This window comes from Peromyscus eremicus, chromosome 3, assembly GCF_949786415.1.
Source record: "Peromyscus eremicus chromosome 3, PerEre_H2_v1, whole genome shotgun sequence".
In the NCBI taxonomy this organism is placed as follows: domain Eukaryota; kingdom Metazoa; phylum Chordata; class Mammalia; order Rodentia; family Cricetidae; genus Peromyscus; species Peromyscus eremicus.
In genome coordinates, this window is record NC_081418.1 from 5414213 (window position 1) to 5435201 (window position 20989).

Here is a 20989-nt window from a genome sequence, read left to right on the forward strand (position 1 = left end):
CACAGGAGTCTTGCCCACTGGCCTGCAACTGGGGCTGCAATGGGTGGGAGTGGGGGGGCACAGGTTTTGTCCCAGGGCCTAGGGCCTAGAGACTGGGGTTATTGGCTGGGAAAACAGTCACTCATCTCTTGGTCCAATCAGAGCTGGTAGAGTCTGTCTGCTTATATTGTTGTTAACTGTTTAACATTAGATTTCTAAAAATTTTGGATAAGTAACAACATGTTTGATAAATAAGATATATTTGATAATCTAGGTTTATGAATTTATATGGTCTACTAGGGTTCATGGTAATATTTGTCTTTTCCTTTGTCTTTGTTCACTTTAGCTACTTGGTCCAATCAGCATTAGTGGTGTTTATGTCTCAGAGAGCTGCTGGGGTCTCAGGGATGGGTGGGTTTGAGGGACAGAGTGGGGCTGTAGATTACAAACTAAGTCATACAAAAACTATGGTATTCTATTTGTATGCTAAAGGTAATTGAATTAAATCTTCAACTCAAATTTTAAGGCTAAAACTTAACAAAGATAAAGCTCTAAAATCCTAACCTTAGATAAACTACTACTTTATAAACTGTTCATTTAGTGGCAAGCTTTATTTAGCCTCCTTGTGTGTTTCTATGTAATAGATAGATGGTTCTCAGGCTTTTCAAAGACCTTCTGAATATGGCATTTAAATTGTTTAAATAGATAGAACTTCCCAACCACAAGTGGAAACCCTTAAGGTATCCAAAGAATGTATATAGGACACTAAGATGCCACTTGGATTGTGGTAAAGCTAACCAGTAAGCTAAACTGCCCCATGTCTTGCCTGCTGCCAGGGCTCTGCCTAAACTGTGGACACTTTTGGGGTTGATTGCATTATTTTGCCTGGTCAAAGTAAGGTCAGTCCTCCAACTTGCTCCTTTACAGAAAAACTCACATTTTTAAATTTCTTTTGGTTGTCTTACTAAAAAATTGCTTGTCATTGTGCCAAAAACATCTGTCCAATTTATGTACACCCAGTCTTCTGGATAGAGAAAAACGTGTTCATGTCTTTAACCCAAAATCATATTTGGGTCCCCAAGCTTTTATTACAACTCAAAGGCATGAGTCTACTGCTCTTTCTACAATGTGGATTTCAGTACAGATTAAAAACAATGGTAATGCTAACTTACCTAAAACTTTTATCTTTTTTTATAGACCTAAAAAATAATTCTTGTCAGCTTCAGAGAATCGACTTGGATCTACCTCTTAGAGATGAAACCAACTCCAGATAAATATTCCAGTCAAACAACAGCCTAAGTTATCCTGCCTAGCACCTATTTCTAAGAGTGGGATCCCCGCCTCTCTCTCTCTTTTCTGGTCCAGGGCCATGGGACTGGAAGTTTCAAATGTACACGTAACACATATTATTATTGCACTTCAAATCAAAGCAAACACTATGTCAAAATAGTGTACAATAGTGAATATCTCAAATCAAGCTTTTCATTCTTTGATACTGAATTTTCAGCACGAATGAAGATTAATCAAAAAACAAAGAGTAAAATAAGAGAGATCAATCCAAATACAGGAATGATAAGTACAAATACAAATGAACTAACTCCATATTGAAGACATTTCTATAAAAATTTAAAGCCTACCAAAGAATTTCTATTTTATCTAAAATAAAATATTTTGTTTTTTGAAGTATTATTTCTGAGGTTTTCCTGGTGGGGATAGGCGGTTGTGGGTTTTGTTATTGCTGTTTTTTGTTTGTTTGTTTGGTAGTTCTGGTTTTGTTGTTGTTGTTGTTGTTATGTTTTATTGAGACAGGCCTTGCTATGCAGCTCTAGCCTGCCTGAAACTTGATGTTAGGGCCAGGCTGGCCTCAATTTCTGCTAATCCTCCTACCTTTGCACATGGGAGAATAATGCACGTTTGCTGGGTTTATCTATTTTATATTATGTAAAATGACATGGAAAACTCTGATTAGTAAATTATTTTAGTGGGACTGTAAAAAAAATGTTGACAATATGAAAATGAGAATAGAGCCCTTAGCATTTAATGCAATGAGGCAAGATAGACTTTGTTTTATGTATACACAGCATAATATTCTAAAGAGGCAAACTTCTCATAAAACTTTCTGTACTTAAAAACTTGCGCCAAGTTGTGTATTCAATAAAGGCAGGTCGTAGCAGTAAAAAGAAATTAGCAAGTTTTTCCATGGAAAACAATCATAGATGTTGGACAAGAACATTAAAAACAATTCTTTATGGGTAAGAAAAACAACCCAAAACAGGCAAAGTCATGGAAAACTTTACACCTAGAAAACTGCTGTTGCTGTTGCTGTTGCTGTTGCTGTTGCTGTTGCTGTTGCTGTTGCTGTTGCTGTTGCTGTTGTGTGGCTTTCTGTTGGGAACACTTCTCAGTCACACTCATCCCATGCCCTTTCAGTGTAAAGTTAAAAAACAAAACCCTTAGCAGCAGGAGGCGACAGATGATGGATTCAGAGATCCAGAGAAGCTGGAAACTTACCAGGGATGTTTTGGAAATGAGACTACAAAATCAGGCTCTATACCCTGTCCAAACCTGTGTCCAACCACTGTGCTTTGTGTGCACAGACAAGTTCTATGGGGCCTGGAAAGAAAGCAGGCACATCCTGGAAATGCATCTGATCTTCGTTAGAATTGCTTTTAGTATAAGGGTTCTACTGTACCTGTGCCCAGAGAGATTCTGACCTGCACACAGCCTAGGAGGCAAAAAGCAGAAATCTCTCAGGCTTAAAGTGTTAAAAAGAGAAGATGTTGGAACTGGACAAGGGACTAGTACCCAGGCAGGAGTCCCGGGGCAGCGGGATCAGATAAAGGATAAGCCTCAACTTAGAATAAAAATAGTCTGCCTCTTTGGTTCATCAAAAAGCTGCACACGGTTAAGGTACCTCTAGAGGGCCAGGCTGAAGGAGAGCACCTGAAAGGTGTAAAGGCTGAATTAAGCATTAGCTGTAGCAGCCTGTGCAGAGATGGATTTCTCTCTGTAAGCAAGATTATTACAACACAGTGGGGGTGGGAGGATCATCACAACAAGCAAAGAAATTCCAGGAATTTAGAAGGATTATCTAATGTAAGAACATGAACGAAGTGATATAAGAAGAATTCTGAGAGCTTATGAGAAAGCACCAAGGAACAAGGCGAGTCTTGTGACCTCTGTTCCTCCACCACATGGACTGTTCTTAGAATGTGCTTTTGTGTCCCTCTCCGGTGTACTAACTAGGACTGAGTTTGCTTCAGATTACCCATCACCTTACTTTTGTCATTCAAGAATGTCTCCAAGCATGGATTGTCCTGTGACTATATACAGCCTAAACTCAAGTGAACTTTGCTCATTTGACCTTGCTTAAGTATCAGAGTATAAATTTTCTGATGCACTAAATAAACTTGGCTAGTGCATGAGACTTTAGTTCACTTCATTTTTATGCTCTGCTCTCCCAGGTTCATGCTGTCAACTAGAGTGGTAACAATCTGGAATTCCATTTGTCAGGGCTAGAAAGATGGCTCAGCAAGTACTTGCCACAAACATGAGGACCTGAGTTTGCTCTGCAGTACCCTCTATGATGTCATACATTTGTAACTCCAGTGCTGGGGAGCCAGAAACTCCATGATCCCATGGGCACAGTGGCCAGCCAGCCTAACTGAATCAGTGAACCCCAATGCCCAGTGAGAAATGCTACCCCCCAAACAAACTCCTGAGGATTTACAACAAAGGTTGACCTCTGACATGCACACATGCATGTGTTTATATAAATACATCCACATCACAAATTAAGGTTCATTTTCCAACCAAAAATTACTAAGTATGTAAAAAGAGAGGAGTAACAATTTCTAGAAGGTTCCAGTTGTTAGCAACCAAGGCTTCATTTCAAAGTACATGATATAAATGTATTCAGATAATTACATTATCACTTCAATGAGTGAACTATTAAGAAATTTTTACAGAGAAAACAAAACTATGAATGAGAAGCTAAAAGGTTCAATGAAAAGAAAGTTAACCTCATGCTCAAACCAGGAACCTGTAAACATGAAGACAAGTCCTTAAAATTACATGCTTGATATACTCAGAAGGGCTGAAGACAAGATGGCAAAGTATTACAAGGACCTTATAAAGCACTGTATTGTGGAATTTGACTTCTAGAAAGAAAAATCAGAAAAGGGAAAACAATTTGTAAATATGTAAGGACTGAAATTTTCCCTGATTTCATGAAAGACATAAAGTTTGGGGAAACCTCAATATATCTTTAATAATAGAATCACCAAACCACACTTAGACAAAAGCCACAGATAAAGAAAACATTTATAGAAGCCTAATTCACAAGAGCTAAGAACCAGAAGTGATCTAAATGTCCACCATCTAGAAAACAGAGAAATAAACTATAGCATCTCAATTATATAGGTTATACTGTACAAAAAAAATAAATAAAAAGCAATAGCTACTGGTTCACTTGAGCATATTTCATGGATATATCCTCAAAATGATAACTGAAAGAAGGCATATGTGAACATTTATGTGAGAGAGGGAGAGTCACACAAATACCAAGGAAACAAAAAGCAACAAATGCTTGGAAAGATTAAGAGAAAAAAAAGAACCTTCATGTGTTATTGATAGGGATGTAAAATAATCTAGCCACTATGAAACTGTATGGAATTTTCTTACATCAAAACTAGAAGTAGCATGTGATCTAGTATGTTTCCTAGGTACATACTTGTGCTGCAGAATAATCTTTCTGGACATTGTGTGAATATTTGTCCCTATGATTGGTTTAATAAACAAGCTGACCTGCCAATAGCTGAACAGAATAAAGTTAGGTAGAAAAGCCAAACTGAGAAGGATTGGATGAGGAAGTGGGGAGTCAGAGGAATTGTCAGCCAGCCAGAGAACAAACTGAACACACAAAATTGGATAGAGGCAAAAGCCACAAGCCTCAGGGCAGCACATAGATTAGAAATGGGTTAAGTTGTAAGAGCTAGTTAGTAACAAGCCTGAGCTATTGGCTGAGCACTTATAATTTATATTAAGTCTCTGAGTCAGTTATTTGGGAGCAGGTGGTCAGGACAGGAAATTTCCACCTACATACCAATTTATCACTACATTAACCCCAAGCTAAGTTATGGAATTATCACAGATGACCATCAGTGGATAAATAGATACAGCGGATGTTGTATATATACATAATGGACTATTATTCAATTATAAAGGATGAAATCAGCTTATCTGTAGGAAAATGGACTGACTTGGAGGTCCTCAAATTAAGATATGAGTGGTTTAGAAAGACAAATAGGTGCTTTCTCTCATATTCAGAACTTGGAGTAGAATGACAGGAAAGATTAGTGGGGACTGCTTGGGAAGAGGAAGAAACCAGCAGGTGGGCTGGGAGAAAGGGATATGGGGAGGGTAAATGTCATCTGAGTACACAATGAACATATGTAAACATGTCATAATGAAACCTATTTATTTATACAGAAGAAAAGGTCTTGAAAATGAAAGTACTCAAACTAAACAGAAGACACTGACAAGTCAGCAAAGCAGAAGAACATAGGGACACAAGGAGATGTCAACACCACAGAGCATCATGGGTCATGTCTGGTCTGCTGCCTGGGCTTGTAGTTTTTTGGAACATATACAGTCTTGCTCATTCACTGTATCTTGATGTAGATTTTTTCACTAACAATACTGGAGTTCTGTAGTCGTAAAAAAAAGTCACATGGTTTTATTTATCCTTTTTTTTTAATTTTGCAATACAATTCAGTTCTACATATCAGCCACAGATTCCCTTGTTCTCCCCCCTCCCGCCCCTCTCCCCTTCCCCCCAGGCCACCCTCCATTCCCACCTCCTCCATGGCAAAGCCTCCCCCGAGGACTGAGATCAACCTGGTGGACTCAGTCCAGGCAGGTCCAGTCCCCTCCTCCCAGGCCGAGCCAAGCGACCCTGCATAGGCCCCAGGTTTCAAACAGCCAACTCATGCAATGAGCACAGGACCCGGTCCCACTGTCTGGATGCCTCCCAAACAGATCAAGCCAATCAACTGTCTCACCCATTCAGAGGGCCTGATCCAGTTGGGGGCCCCTCAGCCATTGGTTCATATTTCATGTGTTTCCATTCGTTTGGCTATTTGTCACTGTGCTTTATCCAACAATGACATCATGAGGTTTGCAGGCAAATGGATGAATCTAGAAAAAATCATCCTGAGTGAGGTAACCCAGACTCAGAAAGACAAACATGGTGTGTACTCACTCATAGGAGGATACTAGATGTGGAACAAGGATGACTGGACTGCTACTCACATCACCAGGGAGGCTACCTGGAAAACAGGACCCCAAGAAAGACACGGGGATGGCCCAATGACAGAGAAATGGGAGAGATCTACATGAACAGCCTGGACATGAGTGGGGGTAATGAAGGGTGAGGGTCGAGGGAAAGAGAGCTTGGGGGAGCGGGAGATCCCAGCTGGATCAACAACAGAGAGGGAGAACAAGGAATAGGAGACCATGGTAAATGAAGACCACATGAGAATAGGAAGAAGCAAAGTGCTAGAGAGGCCCACAGAAATCCACAAAGATACCCCCACAATAGACTGCTGGCAATGGTCGAGAGACAGCCCGAACTGACCTACTCTGGTGATGGGATGGCCAAACACCCTAATTGTCGTGCTAGAAACACCATCCAACAACTGAGGGATCTGGATGCAGAGATCCATGGCTAGGCCCCGTGTGGATCTCTGGGAGTCCAATTAGCGAGAAAGAGGAGGGTTTATATGAGTGAGAATTGTTGAGACCAAGGTTTTATTTATCCTTAACTATTTAGTTACTATCTGTCTTATAGAAACAGCTTTCCCGTGCTTGCTATAGAGCAGTGGTTCTCTATCTGTGGGTCACCGCCCTCTTGGGTATCAAGTGACCCTTTCACAAGGGATGTCTGAGACCACTGGGAAACACAGATATTTACATTATGATTAATAACAGTAGCAAAAGTACAGTTATGAGGTAGCAACAAAAATAATTTTATGGTTGGGAGTAATCACAACATGAGAAACTGAATTAAAGGGTCACAACATTAGCAGTGGTTGAGAACCACTGCTATAGAGGATCAAGATAATATAATTCATGAGATTAATGACATTGATTAATTAATGATTTAACAAATTGTATTTGTTAGAAGTAATAACAAAACGTCTTTCTCTTTTTTCAAAGCTCATTTTGTGTTTTCTGTTTTCTTAAAATGGTTGGTTACCTGTGCTGTCTACACACACACACACACACACACACACACACACACACTCAGAGAGAGAGAGAGAGAGAGAGAGAGAGAGAGAGAGAGAGAGAACTGACAAACAGTGTACACACCACAACCCTAACTCATATCCATGTACCTTGGGGGTAAAAGAGTTAACACAACTCTGAGCATCTGTAAAAGATGATCAAGTCTTCTGCATCAAGTGTGCAACAAAGCTCACCTTGTCTCGGCTGCGTTCACCACATTAGGTGACAGGCAAACCTTCATGCAGGAACTCTTCTTCCCCTTCTTGGTTCACTGCCCAATAACAAATAGAGCAAATAGAGCAATGCAATCAAATTAAGCACTTAGTTCAAGAAGTTAGATTTAAAAAAAGGGGAGGCAAGAGTACAAACTATGGAACCAGGGCACAGGAATTAGTGGGTGTAAAATTTAAAAAGTAAAACCAAAAAACAGAGGGAAAGTACGTTTTAATAAAGTATTATATCCTCATAAATCAGAGAGTATCTTTAAAATAAAGTGAGATTGTAAAGCAGTAGAAAATACTATATAACAACATTTGTACCCTTTCTTGTTTTTGTTTTTTTTTGTGTGTGTGTGTTTGTTTGTTTGTTTGTTTTATTCTAGACAGAGTTTCTCTGTGTAGCCCTAGCTGTCTGGAACTAGCTCTGTGTAGCCCAGACCAGCCTCAAACTCAGAAATCTGACTTTACTTTCCCAGTGCTGGAATTAAAGGCAGGCACCTTCATGCCCAGTTTGCTACATATTTTTAAAAGCAACATAAAATAGTAAAATATTGAGGACAACAAACATCTAAATTGACTCAAAAACATGTAGAAAATCAGAAGACACAGAACAACTAGCAAGAGTTTAAGTACCTCCACTTTCTTTCCAGAAACTCCCCCTTTCCTCCTCTCCCTAAAACCCCATTTAGAAACATACATCTCAGTGTAGACCTGCTTCACAACCATTTACCTGTATGGGTGTGTGACGAAAAGCAACTGTCATGATTCTTCATCACATCTTCTACAACTTAGAATACTTAATATGGAAGCACAAACAATTTTCATTAATTTTACTTGCAAAGTATTATTACAGAAAAGTCACGATTATTTTCCAAAGGAAAATTCACTAAGTCTGTTATTACTTAAGCCAGTAGTTTTGTAATAAAAGCTATAAAGGTAAAATCTAGATAGATGAATTATGTAAACAGTCTCATCCTTGCAATGAATAAGGCTGTGCAGATTCTAGCAGCTGTCTCTGTTTGACAACATGTAAACAAATGTTACCTCTTCCACCAGTGACGATCAAGCCAATCATGACATTGAAAATTAACTTCACACACTTATTAGAAGTGATGAGCTACTTCAGATGTCATGTCCCTGTGATATCAATAAGCTTTGCAGCTTTTGATTATTTTTATTGTTCAAGAATGTTTTTGTTGTTGTTCTGAAACTAGACATGAAGATTTTCATGACTCTTGACTCATGTCCTTTCCAAACAGAACTGCCACCTGCAGCCCCACAGTAGTGAGCTGATGAGAAGACCTCAGGCAGAAATGGATGTGGCAAAGTCCTGTGACTTTTTCTTAAGTAAATGGGCACTCTAGATTCATTCTATTGCTGTGATAAAATATCTTGACAGATCAAATTAGGAGAGAAAGAGTTTAGCTCAGCATCTGATCATATCAAACCATAAAGAGAAGGCAGAAATAAATGCATGCACACTTCCTGTTCTGATGACTTTCTTTACTTTCGCACAGTCCAGGGCCTGAAACCCAGGAATGGCACTGCCCACTTTCAGGTTGGGTCTTCCCACACAGACATGCCCACAGGTTTTTGTTATGTAAAATATCCTTCATTGTAGCTTGAACTGTTTAGGGGTTCCCCAGGCAGGGGGATCAGGACCCATCCCTAGTGCATGAGTTGGCGTTTTGAAGACTAGCACCTATGGTGGGACATTTTGCACAGCTTTGATGCAGAGAGGAGGGGACTGGACCTGCCTCAACTGAATGTACCAGGCTCTGCTGACTCCCCATGGGAGACCTTGCCTTGGAGGAGGTGGGAATGGGGGGTGGGTTGGGGGGAGGGCTGGGGAGTGGGAAGAGAGAGAGGAATCTGTAGTTGGTATGTAAAATGAATAGAAAATCTCTTAATAAAAAAAAAAGAAAGAAAGGGAAACATCCTTCATTGAGCCTCATCCCAGGAGATTGCAAGTTGTGTTAAGCTGACAATTAAAGCCCATCACTGGAGTGGCCAGCCTTACTCTTTCACAGAAACGTACACTGGGAACATGGCAGGAGGAAAGCAAGAATTAAAGGCAAAAGATTTCATCACCTGGAGGGTGAATTGAGATTGTGATGAGAGAAAAATAACTTAAATAGAAAAGGCAACCGAGACTGAATACACAAGAGCTACGAGGGAAAGAAACGCAGACAGAATTCTCTGAAATTTCTCTAATTGAGTATGCTTGAGGCTTACATGCATATGGCAATAGTCCAAAATGCCTTTGGACAGGGGTTGTGAAGTGAGCTGAAGGTTGTGTATTTCCTGGTAACTTATGTACTATAAAATTTTTCTCAGCTCAGGACTTTAATCCCAGCACCTAGGAGGCAGAGGCAGGTGGATCTGAGTTCACAGCCAGTCTGGTCTACACAGTGAGTTCCAGGAGAGCCAGAGTCACACAGTGAGACTCTGTCTCAAAAACATTTTTTCCTGAAGATTATTTTGATACTTGGTGTCACTTTAACCATAGTAAACATTTTTATTTATTTCTACAAATGTGATAGCATTTTTTTAGATTTTATGCTCTGTTTTCTTTTCTTTTCTTTTTTTTTTTAAAGCTAAAAGAGCCGTTCCCTTATATGGCTGCTATTTTTAAATGTCATTTGCATCCTCTGTTGCTGCCAACTCACTAGATAGTATTTATAAAGATCTTAATGTATGCCAGGCACATTATTACCTGTAGCTATATGAGGTGAAAATTGGAAGCACCCACAGGAATATACTAAATGAAGGAAAGACTATCAAAGAATGAAGTCATTTACAATTAATTCAAAGCTTACACACACCAAAAGCAGAAAGTATATTTTAAAAAATCCTTTTTAAATCTCAATTCTTCAGAGAATTGAGGCCAACCAGAAAAACAGTTTTTACATCTGACTCAGGGAGAAGAGTCTACAAGCACCAAATCTCTGATAAGGAAAGTGTGAGTAGAACCTGCCGCCCTAGGGATCAAGACCATCGTGTGCTAACGCTGCAACCCACTGCTAGTCCCCTCCTAAAGGAGTGAGGCAGGTAGTATAGTACATACAACATGACAGCCAATAGAAACTCAAGTCGATATAGTTGAATGTCCCCAATTATTCTCATTATTGAACAAAAATTCCATTAAGAAAAGCAATAACAAAATGGATATCATCAGTCATGAGATAGAAGGTCATGTAATGACATGGGAAATGTCAATGGTACATCATAATGGTACACAGAATGAAAGTTTGTCTTAGGTTGTGCAGTTCTTTCTAAGAGTTATGAGGTGAGTCTGAGCACTGCAGACTTTAGTATTGGGAAGAGATACATGAATAGCACGGGGAGGAGGTCTGGTGTGAAACATGATCAAATCTAAAAAATGAGGAGGGCATCTCAGGGATTTCATGTTGGAAAGTATTTGGTTCAGGATAGGAGAGTTAAAAAGAAGTCAAAAGAATTCCATGTGGGAATCAACCTAGTGAGTTAGGTAAAAGTAGGGAAATGTCAAGTGTGCAAGGAACAATGCAAGAGATACTGATAACGTTAATGAATACATTCATATCTACAATCAAGGTTCTCATTGTCAAATAGGGACCAATATGCAAAGGAAGACAGTGAAAATGAAACCTGTGGTGTTAGATTGAAATGTAGAAGCCACTGGAATGACTCAGCCATTAAAAGCACTTGCTACACAATACAGATAACATGAACTTGATCCCTGGGGCCCCTGTGAAAGAAGAAAACAGACTCTCAAAAGTTGTCCTCTGACAACCACACATGTGCTGTGATTTCATTCTCTCACATACAGCATACACAGTGACACAGAATAATAGGTAGATTATAGACAGACAATCAGATAGAGATAGACAGACAGACAGATAGATAGATGATTGGAAATAAAACATTAGTTTGAATTTAATATTAACTCATGGCTGAGATATCAAGTACTTTCTGTATATCCTGGAAGATATTCCTATAAGGTTCTCTCTCTCTCTCTCTCTCTCTCTCTCTCTCTCTCTCTCTCTCTCTCTCTCTCTCTCTCCCCTCTTTCTATCACTTCCGTGTGTGTGTGTGTGTGTGTGTGTGTGTGTGTGTGTGTGTGTGTGTGTATGAGCCTTGTGTCTTGCATGAAAAGGTTAAAGACACCAGCACCCACTTCTCACAGTTTTCCTAGGGCCTCTGCAGGCTCCTCTCCATTCTCAACTCCAGCACCTTCTGTGGGCCAGCTGTTCAGAGCACAGTTAGAAAGCAGATACATACATACATACATACATACATACATACATACATACATACATACATATATACATACATAAACACACACACACACACACACACACACACACATCTAATCAGTTTGGTATGCCATAACTAAATATTGTATAAAGGCTAGCTAGCTTAAATGACAGAGATCAATTTCTCACAGTTCAGGAGGCTGAAGAAGACTGAAATATCAGGAACTCAACCCTAACACAGTTGCTTTCTTGCTCTGTCATAACAGGATATGACCTCTTTCCTGGTTTGTGTCCATCAAGGGAAAGATTCATGGGGTTACCAGTTTCACCAGATTGGGATTTGAGACTCATAACCTCAGATGTCTTTAATTACCTCTCTAAACAGGTATATGAACTTAAAAAAAAAATAGTCCTAGGTTCTAGATTGCAAGAAACAATGCAAAATGAACATAAATTGTGCTTGTACTAGAAAGGAAAGGCAAAAAACAAGCATGGAATGATAAAAATTCTGTCAAACACACAGGACAGATGGAAAGGGTTCCTCTGGGTATAAATGTATGATTGGTACTTCAGTTAAATACTGATGCTAATGGAACAGGATCTGTTGAATAAAACAGAAAAACATGAAACAACTATCATAGCAAATTCTCAAAGGCTAAATATTTTATAACAAACATCTCTGTTACTCACCATTGAAATCTCTGCCCTCAGGCTTTCCTTCCCTCTTGGATTCCTTTTGTGGTACTCCCAGAAAACTCCTGTTGGTGTTCCAGGCTCTGTCCTTAATCTTGAGCAATTCTAAATAAAAAACTGCAACTAACCCACCAATGTGAATCCTTGTTTCTCTGTCTCCTAAACCACTTGGACTCAAAGAGCATTCATGTTTAATTCAATTGTTTTCTTGCAATGTTTCAAAACTTTCACATCTGTACCAGCCTAATTATCTCTGAATTCACAGACCTGGATTATTTCTTCCTTTTTACTCTCCCTGGACTAAACCTTTCAATGATTTATTCTGTTTTTCAACATGTATGTGTTTAACTTCTGTTATACATTAGCATGAGAAAGAAAGTTCATGCTCTCAAATCTGTATGGTCTACTGAAGAATAAGTAACTAATTAAGTAAATAATTCACTGTGCATAACATGCATGTCTGTAATCCCATCTACTCAGGTCCTCAGAATGAGCACGTTCTGAAAGTCTGCCTAGGCTACATAGTGAGCTAAGGGCCAGCCTAAAAACTTAGCAAGAACCTGTCTCAGTATAAAATTTAATTGTATATGGCTAGAGAAATAGCTCAGTTGTAAGGTGTTTACTTAGTACCACAGGAAAAATTTAGGTGATTTTTAAGTTCAGTGTGATGATAAATACAAAAGAAAACTATAAAAGTTAAGAGAAAAGATAACCAAACTATAATAGCTAATTTAGTGCTGAGGATGACGATCAGTTAATAAATCCACTGACTTACAAAGTATAGTTCACCAGAACCCATATAAAAGGCATCGCATGTCAGCATATGCCTGTAATCCCAGAGATGACAAGATGGTAGTCAGAGCCGGGAGCATGAAAGTCAGCTAACTGTCCTGTTTGGCAAAGTTCAAGACCAATGAAACAACCTGTCTCTATCACAGAGTGGAATTTGGGTGAACGAAGACAACAGTGTTTATTCTCTGAGATCTACAAGCTCCTAATGCCTGTGAATATGCAAGTACACACAAGAGTGCATGAACCAGCACACACACACACAGATACACACACCTACACACACACACCCCAAACACACAACACACACCTACACACACACCAAACACACAACACATACCTACACACACACACACACACACACACACACACGCCAAACACACAACACACACATACCTATACACATCCAATTAAAAGGGTCCTCAGGTAGTCTATATTCAGGTCCTTAGTGTATAATATACATGTGTATTTCTTCCCACCAAAGGACCCTTGCTCTTAGAAGGCAAAGACTGTATTTTCTTCATCTTTGCTTCTGCAGTAATTTGGACACAGGAAATAAATATGTGTTTGGTCCTTTTGAAAAATTTCTGTTATGCGTGAGTTGCTGTTCAATGGATTTTTCATTATCCTGTTTCTCCTTTATGTGCTTTCCTTAAAGGGGCTGACAAGATGTTTCCGAGTCAGCTCTGCCAGGTGTCAGCTCATTCGTGGAGTCACCATGGATACAAGTTCTGCTCTTTAATTTTGTGAGTCAAGAATCTTGATCACAGCAGTTAATCTAGTGGAGGCTAGATTACAGACTGTGTTTACAATGACTGGGTTCACCAAAAAGATAGACATACACACACACACGCATATGAACTCTGAAGATAACATTTGCTAAGAAGATTTAAGACTGGTCTAAACTAAAAAGACACAGAAGAAGTAGTGCATGTAGCAAAATACTCAGCATTTAGCATATTTGATATTTTGGGGAAAAGGGCAAGAGTAGAGATGATGATAGAATGTATAGATACAGTATGTTTGAAATCAAACATACCATGGTTTCATTTCCAACTATAGTTCTTAAGAGCTTCATTACCTATGAATCAGGAATCATTAATCCTATAAACAGGGTTATTGTGAAAATTTAGTTATTCAATTTATGAAAAGCCCCTGTGACATTATTAGTAACATCACATGAAATACAATGTAAATACTGATTCTCCTTATCTTGTCTTTGTTACATATTATAGGTCCTGTTGTCCTAATTATCCTCTAGCTACATAACTTCCCAAAAGAAATAATGCTTTATCTTCCCCTTTATCTAGAATCTCTGAAATAACAGATACTAAGGGCTCTAGCTGCAAAGTAAATATTTTCTTCTTCATCCAAAATCAAATGTAAATATATGGCCAACAGACTACCCACTCTCTACATTTAAGCTATTAAAATATATAGATGCTAACTTGGACTGGGAACAACAGGAACAAGTGAATATTCTTAGACTCTTTCCATCTCTCGAGGCAGAATTTTGGAGTATGTTGTTACAGATGTGTTAACACAAAAACCAGGCTCCCTGTGAATCTACTGTGACAGTCAATTTTATAAGCAACTTGAGTGGGCCAGACATCTGGTCAGATTTTATTTCCATGTGTTTTTGTGAGGGTGCTTCTAGATGTGATGTAACCAGCAAACTAAGTCAAGATGGTCCTCCTTGGTGTGAATAGGCTGCACCCCATCAGCCAAGGGCCTGAATCGAATAAATGAACTGACCCTTCTTTGAGTTAGAAAGAAACCATCTTGTCTGAATGGGTTGATCTGGAACCCACACTCTTTTCTGTCTTTGAAATCAAACAGAAATATCAATTGCCCCTGGGTCTTGCACCTACTAGCCTTCAGATGGAAGTGCTGATCTAGCACTGTTATTTTGCCAACTGTAGATCATGTGTAACTTGTTAGTCTCCATGAAAACACAAGTCAATTCCATCCATATAGCTTTCCCTATGTATAGATATGTGTACTTCATATTTGTGTGGAGATACATACATGATAGATAGATAGATAGATAGATAGATAGATAGATAGATAGATAGATAGATAGGTTTATGTCCACTATTGAACTGATATAATTTCTCTGAAGAACCGTGAATAATACAACCACCTGGCTTGGAGAAAACAGAGAGAATAAAAGATCTTGGTAAGGGATCCCCCAAAGGCACAGCTACTGAGCAGGCTTGTTGTAGATTATTATAACATTTGCCATCTCAGTCAACGCCACTAGGTATCTGGATGAATATGGGATAAAAAGCATGTATGTATAAGCTTTGATTGGTCTTTGAATAAGTTCCAGGGTACCTGGGTAATCAAATTTCAGAGTTGTTTGTTGCAGGAAAATCTAATGCAGACTACACTTCTCCCTGACAACCCAGTAGTTACATGTTTCTTTTTATTTGCAACATTACACTTTTAAGGAAATGTTCAATCCATCTCAAAAATGTTTATTAAAAACACTGTAGCCGGGCGGTGGTGGCACACGCCTTTAATCCCAGCACTCGGGAGGCAGAGCCAGGAGGATCTCTGTGAGTTCGAGGCCAGCCTGGGCTACAAAGTGAGTCCCAGGAAAGGCGCAAAGCTACACAGAGAGACCCTGTCTCGAAAAACCAAAGAAAAAAAAAAAAACACTATAGAAGCTAAAGCATGCATTTTGAAATTCAAGGATTCAGAAATATCTCCCACACATTCACTGCCTCTCTGCACACATGAGCACACACACACACACACACACACACACACACACACACACACACTTGTATCACCAGCAAATGTTTAAGGGAGAATCAGAACTTTATATTTAATTTATATTTTTTGTATAATAAAGTATGGTGACCATATTTTATTAAACTTAGTTTGAATTTTAATTAGCCAACTATTGTTAAAATCTGTATTACTTTTCCAAAACATACATAAGATGAGGCTACTTGTGAGTGATTCGGCATGGTCTTTTGGAATTTCAGTTAAAAGATGAGCTACAGTATAAATTTCTGATTAAGAAATGGCTTCAAAGGCAGCAACAGATCTGAAAGAACTTGTAAATATTTTGAGGTATGCACACTGTAGTTAATAATACAGAATATATAACAGATTACCATTTCTGATGCAAGTTTTCTTCCACTGGTTAAACAAGACTAAATAATAACATATTATTTTTCCTCTCCCTTATGTGAAAAGCAAATGTCTTCTCCTGTCCTTGCTAACATGCCATTTTCACAAAAGAGTAAAATAATTATTCTCATGTATGTTTAAATATTAACATGTGTTAAAAACATTATTTAGCTCAAAATTAATGAAAGACCCAGGCCGATTAAAAATGGCTCAAACTGAGAATTCAAAGTGCAGACAATTTATAAATCAGAAATATTTATGTAAATGTGGAAATGAATACAAAATTGTTTTTCCATAGGTAGAGGGATGATTGGAATGAAGAGAAAATTTCTCCATATAGAAAATAATTTTTGAAGAGTTTTTTTTGAGAATCATTATTAGTTATTGATAATTTATATAATTTTAAAATAGTTTCTATTGAACTTGGAGTTGTAGAACCCAAAGAGTATGATTTAGTTTTTCTACTGTGGCTCAAATTTTTCTTTATATCATAAGAAATGCGGGCCTTTGTGGGTAAGAGAACAAGGAACTGAGTTCAGATCCCCAGCATCTGTGCAGAGAAATAGGAAGGTACAGGAATATGTACATCACCTGTAAAATACCTGCACACACTGTGGGGAAACTGAGACAGGGGAATTATTGGAACCTGCTGGCTGCCATAATGACTGTTAGTTCAGTTCACACTATCTCAAGGAAATATACTAAAATGTGTTAGAGCAGGATATTAAATGGCTTCAACTGTCATCTGTGCATGTAAATGATCATTACGGTACTTTGAGTGAAAATTACCTTTTTAGGCTCATAGGGATTGGCACTGTTGGGAAGTGTAGCTTGTTGGAGTAGGTGTGGGCTTGTTATAGGAGGTATCACTGTGGGGGTATGTAGGAGGAAGTTTCCTGTCCCATCTTCCCCGTCCTAAATAACCACTCTAAGGCTTAATATTAATTACAAATGCTCTGCCAATAGCTCAGGCTTATTACTAATTAGCTTTTACATTTTAAGTTAACCCATATTCCTTATTTATACTTTGCCATGTGGTGGTACCTTTATTAGCATGGCACGTTCATCTCCTGCTCCTTCTGCAACTGACCAGTGACTCCTGACTCTTCCCCTCTTCATCCCATCATTCTCAGTTTGACTTTCCCACCTAACTTTATCCTGTTCAGCTATTGGCCAGTCAGCTTGTTTATTAAACCAATCATAGTGACATACATTCACACAGTGTGAAGGAATATTCCACAGCAGGGGTGGGCTTCAAGGTTCCAGAAACCCAAGCCAGGCCCTGTGGCATTCTCTTTCTGCTACCTGCTCATGCAGGTGTAGAACTCTTAGTTATTTCTCTAGCACCTTGTCTGCCTGCATGCCACCATGTTTCCCACCATGACAATAATAGATTAAACTTCTGAACATGTAAGCCAGCTCTAATTAAATGTTTTTGTTTGTAAGAGTTTCCATGGTCATGGTGTCTCTTCATAGCAATAGAATGCTGATTAAGACAAGCATAACACACACACACACACACACACACACACACACAATCAGTTGTCATGAGCAATAATGAAAAATAAGTGTGAGTTCCATTATCCAAAGCAGTTGTACTTACACAGTACTGTATTACTTAAACATTCAGGGATACATTTTTTAAATTGTTTTAAAATACTTATAACCAAATGTTCTAGTTCAGCCATTTTTAGGTGTACAATTCAGTAGATCATTTGCCATCCATTTTCTTTTTAAATCCCAGATGTCTCTGGTATGACAGCTAAGGAGAAAGACACTTTTTTTTTTATAGAATACATAAAGAAAGCTTCTCTTCAATAGATGTATCTTTTAAGACTTACACATATCACTAATATATTAGCATCTGAGATCTTTCAAACATTATTAAAGCCAGGCCTGGAAAATAACTCTGAAATATTGTAAATTTACCAAAGCTCTAAGGCTTGCTTCCAAGTAAAAACAAGTTCATCGTACATAACTACCCTTCAAAGTATCCTCAGCATGCCTTTTGCTGGATAATACTGAACAATGAATATATTATTAGACAGCAACATATAATAAAAAGCCAAAACTCTCAAAGACAGCACGTGTGAGTATCCTTCTTCATATTGACAGTTCTGGCTCACTTCAGCTGAGTCATATTTGGAACTTGCCATCATTCTATGAAGCTTTTTGCTCACTATTTCCTCAGTATGAGTAAATCATTTTACTTCTCTCTAGGATCTTTTCCCACCACCACCATATATTTCTATTGATTCCCATCATATCTCAATATGTTTCTACTTAGCATCATAATTTTTATTAAAATAACATGTGACAATAGAGCACATATTTTGGGCAAGGATTTGCTTCTCACAACAACCTCAACAAGAGGGGAGCTGATAATCCAGCCTGCCCCAATCTTGGACTTGAAAGTCATCTTATAGTAAAACAAACTTGATTCATTCCTGTGATTAAATCTGTTTCTCAAGAATTGGGCTATGCCCCACCTGTAACCTCAACAACAAATGACTATGTCCTGCATGGTCCATGAAAAGACAACTATGCCTTTATTTCAAAGATTTGTTATGACTATCTAGCTATGACGACCTTTTTGTGACCACCTTGCAATCATGTCTTTGTTTCAGGAGGTTTTTATGACCACTTTGTTATGCTTATGTTGTGCTTCCATAACCCCACCTATTTCACTATCAAATTTCCTTTTGGAAACCCCCTAATCCTGAGCTATAAAAACCCTTATCTCTTCCATGTCCAATGCTGATCTCTTGAACCATGCTTCAGGGAGAGACAGCCCATGCACATGAATAAGAAAGTTTGCCGGGCAATGGTGGTGCACGCCTTTAATCCCAGCACTCAGAAGGCAGAGGCAGGCAGATCTCTGTGAGTTCAAGGCCAGCTTGGTCTGAAACTATACACAGAGAAACCTTGTCTCAAAAAAAAAAGAAAAAGGAGAAGGAGAAGGAGGAGGAGGAGGAGGGGGAAGGGGAGGAGAAGGAGAAGGAGAAGGAGAAGGAGAAGGAGAAGGAGAAGAACAAGAACAAGAACAAGAAGAACAAGAACAAGAACAAGAACAAGAACTAGAACAAGAACAAGAAGAACAAGAAGAAGAAGAAGAAAGAAAGCAAGCTTGCTTTACTCAGTTTGGCCATGGTTTGGGTCAGAGACCTTTCTCCTCAAATCTGTGAGGTTAACAGAGTGGCATATTAGCTCATACCTCCTTCTCCCTGAGAGTCTTTCTTGTTAATGCCTTGTTAGTTAAACTTGAATTCCTGTAATACTTAAACATCTAAATGTTGCTAATTGCTATTGTCCTCTGTTTTCTCCTTCTCATTGCTTTCTAAATTAGCCAATCCCGTAGATGCTGAGCCTTAGCCAGTGAATAACAACCAATCTTCCCCTCACATTTTGGTAAAAGACAGAGGTTGCCTAGGCTATGAGTGCTGCTACTCACTAGCCTGATCTGGGGGCATACTGTCCTTTTTTTTTTTTTTTTTTTTTTTTCAAAAAGAAATTGGCTTGCTAAGCCATTGCCATTTTGTTCCTGCATTTTTGTGAATAATATTAAGACTTGTGTTTTGCAACATAAATGACAAAATTGAGCTTTTGAAGCTATTATGTGGCTGAACTTTAACTGGTAGACATTTTGTTTGTTCCTTCATACAGACCTTTTTAAGTGTATGGTTGTTGTTGGTGTGTGTGTGTGTGTGTGTGTGTGTGTGTGTGTGTGTGTGTGTGTGTGTAGGTATGCCACACGTCCATGGGAAGATTAGAGGACCACTGGTTCATTCTTGACACCTCATAGTATCTAGGGATCTATTGCAAGTCGTCGTACCCTCATGACAGAGTCTCTATCCATTGAGTAATTTCATCATCTCTTTACTAAAACTTTTATTATATACTTCATCCAGGGACTGACAAGAATGAAAAAAAATGAATTAATTCAGGCCTCGAGTGGTACAATTTTGTGTACTGTTGAACATGGCTAAGTCACTTTCATGACAGGTCTTGATTGGAAAAGTTCTATTTGAGGAATTCATAAGCAGATTTTCCCTTTGAAGAAATATCTGTGGGGAAGTTTCTTACCACGTTCTCAAACTGACCTTTATACCATGGTCAGGAATGATAAGGAGAACCAATCCCCATTGCTTTTTATTAAAAGCCCTGATCATTGATGAGATGATCTCAAATCCAACTCTTCAAGTTCAGGAGTACATGTAGTTCACCTGTGCCCTTGAATGCTCAGAAACATTTGGTACTGAGATATGGATTTAGGTCAACCTGCATCTGATGGGTGTTACTTGTCATTGAAATTGTTAGATAGTAGACTGGAAGTCACGCAGCTCTGTGTTTATAATAAGTGGGTTTACACAACAGCTCCAGTCTAACAGACTGTTTTGTGTCAGAAAATAATGATAACACATCCCATTTGTGAAGTGCATTGAGGAACTTTTCTACATCTCTTTTGTGACAGCACATTGAGTGACTTCTCTACCCCTCATCTCCAAAATCCCACATTGTTTCCTTAGATTGCAAGACCCCTCCCTTCCCATACCCATGAATCAGAGATATCCCACAGCATGTACTGTGGAGAGTTCTTCAACAACTTCAGGGAGCAGATGAGGTCCTAAGTGAATGTATACT